Source organism: Nannospalax galili, unplaced genomic scaffold (genome assembly GCF_000622305.1).
Source record: "Nannospalax galili isolate Female #2095 unplaced genomic scaffold, S.galili_v1.0 scaffold371, whole genome shotgun sequence".
NCBI lineage: Eukaryota > Metazoa > Chordata > Mammalia > Rodentia > Spalacidae > Nannospalax > Nannospalax galili.
The window spans coordinates 4,607,668-4,610,662 of NW_008331606.1; the positions used below are offsets into that span (position 1 = coordinate 4,607,668).

The 2,995-nt window shown below is 38.3% G+C and overlaps 1 pseudogene; it reads left to right on the top strand.

Annotated features, from left to right (window-relative positions):
- The first annotated feature begins 1,227 nt into the window (after positions 1-1,227).
- The window catches only part of LOC108490487, a 4,380-nt pseudogene continuing 2,612 nt past the window's right edge, over positions 1,228-2,995 (top strand).

Sequence of the window (2,995 nt, forward strand, 5' to 3'; positions counted from 1 at the left end):
TCCAGGCCCACCAGGGCTATGCAGTGAGGCCCAAAACAACAACAAAAACAAACCAACTAACTAAAAACACAGAGGGCAGGGAAGAGGAGGAAGAAGAGAAGGTAGGGATAGGAAGAAGAGGAGGAGAAAGTAAATGACAGACATGCTGTTGACCTAAAACCATTCCCAAGGAGTGGTGTGGTAGCTCAGTGGTAGAGCTTTTTACTAACATGTGCAAGGACCTGAATAAGATCTCCGGCACAGTAATCGAATAAATCTGTTTAAGAAACAATGAAAAATTGTTGTTGGATAATGGGTGCCAGGTGCATACATTGAATTAAATACTCTGAATGCTTCCTTGGTTTGTGGGGCAAAAAGCACCTTGGGATATGCCCTTTAACAGGCAGAAGGATTATTTTCTAGGTGAAGGTAGGTCTTATGGTTTTCGGAATCCCCAACATTGTTTCAATAAGAAACAATTCCCACTTCTGGTCCTTTTGTTTCAGAAAGAGTGTGCAATGTATGTTTAGCCTACATAGTCGAATAATTACATTCTATTTAATTGGTTTTATGTAAAGTAGCTGAAGAGGACGAGAGGGAAATGAAAGTTTTACAAAGACATTGGCATCTGAGTGAATGACATCTTATCTTTGTCGTATTTGATGTTTTTGCATTGGTTATGTTTTAGTCTTTCCCTGGAAGTGCAGAAAAATGACAAGATGATTTCACATGATACACTTAGCTGATCTTCCTGTTTTACCCACAGTATGCCTTTTTAGAAACCTCAATCGTATTCCAGTAACCAAAAAATAACAAAGAAATATTAGCAAGTTGAATTTGTCTGTGATTTCTGTGACTTTCTATGCTTGCATGCAAAAATCTTCAAAGCTGAAAAGAAGTACAGTGATCATACAATACAGACAGATGAGAGATCAAATAATTTTATTAAACAGGCAACCTGAAAAAATCAAAATAAAAGGGGAAATGTCATTATATAATTTTTCCACTGAAGTAATAGCCATTACACATTACAACTGTTAGAGGTTCCCATTATTATTATATTTTACAGTGTAAGAACTCAGGTTCCAATGTTAGCAGGTGAAGCAGAAATTCAAGCTGTGCCTCGGATCTCCAGTATCATGCTTCAGAGAGGTTCCTCGAAATTTTATTTATAACAAGTATAGACTGAAAAGAATATAGAAATGTTTAAATAATCTATGCATTTACTCAGTGTATGCAGTCGTTAAGATGAACAGGAACTCATATTCTGCAATAGGAGAATACATTGAGATAGCCATTCCTGAAAGTAATTTAGTGCCCTTTCAGTTTACACTTTGTGGCCCACTAATTCTAGCAACTTATCATCAGGTAGTTATCAGAAACTTGGAAAAAACTCATTTGCAAATGTAGTTAATGAAAGTGTACTTTTAAAAAATGAAAAACTAGGGGCTGGAGAGATGGCTCAGCAGTTAAGAGCACTGGTGGCTCTTGTAGAGGACCTGGTTTCAATTTCCATCACCCACATGGCAACTAACAACCATCTATAATTCCAGTTCCAGGGGATCTAATACCCACTTTTGACCTCCATGGGCATTGTACGACAAGGTTGCACTTACATATGTGCAGGCAATACACTCATACATATACAATAAAAATAATACATAAAATTATTTTTACTCTTTTTGAGACAGGGTCTCCCTGCAGCCCCACCTGGCCTGCAACTCACAGAGATTCGCCTGCCTCTGCCTCCCAAGTGCTGGGATGAAAGGTGTGTGCGGTGCCTAGGAATAAAATATTTTACAAAATGAAAAACTAGGGATAAAGAAATGGCTCATCAACTAAGAGCACTTGCAGCTCTTGCAGAGGACCTGTGTTTGGTTTCCAGCTCCTACCCACATGGCAGTTCACAACCATCCATAGTGCCAGTTCCAGAGGTTTTGACTTCTTCTGGCCTCCTGGGGTATTGTGCATGCACATGATGCACACACATGTTCATGCAAAACACTCATGCATATATATATATATATGACCTCAAGTACTCAGGAAACTGAGACAAGAGGATTGGGAAGAAAAGTCCAGCCTGAAATACATAATGAATCTAAGGTCCGAATCAGTTATATGTTGAAAAGGAAGACATTCTTTTTTTTTTGAAGACATTCTTTAAAAAAGTAAAGAGTTAAATAAGTGGTAGTTTTTATGTGACATAGTATACACCCATTAAAATAAGTATTTTTATAACTATATTTATCATTTTTATGTTTATGAGTATATTGCCTGTAAGTGCACCCATGTTATGCAATGCCCAAGGAGGTCAGAGAGGGTGCCCTGGAACTGGAGTTATGGATGTTGTTAGCTGCTCTGTGGGTGCTGGGAACCAAACCTGGGTCCTCTGCAAGAACAGTCAGTGTTCTTAACCACTGAGCCATGTTTCCACCCCTAAAATACTATTTTAGTGACATAAGGAAATGCGATATTATCAGTGCAAAAAGCATAATCAAAATATACATACAATGATCCAAATTTTGCTCAAAGACAAATGTGAACATTAGTAAAGATCATAAATTAAAAGGGAATCTGTCATGTCACTGAGTATGGTTGTGCACTCCTATCATCTCAGTGGGAGGGAAAATAAGACAGAAGGTCAGCAGTTCAAGAACTTCCTTAGCTACACAGCCAGTTTGAGGCCACCATGAACTACATGAGATCCTGTCGAAAGAAAGAAAGAAAGAAAGAAAGAAAGAAAGAGAGAGAGAGAGAGAGAGAGAGAGAGAGAGAGAGAAATGAAAAAGTGGTAGGGCCAGCTAGACAGCACAGCAAATAAAAGTGCTTGTAGTTTGCTGCAAAATTCTGACTTTTATTCCCAGAACCCATAGAAGGAGAGAACTGACTACTGAAATTTGTCCATTGGCACACACACACACACACACACACACACACACACACACACACATACAGGGAATGCATTCATAATCATACATCAGATGCATTTTTAACAACCAAGGTTTTGTATTGTTTG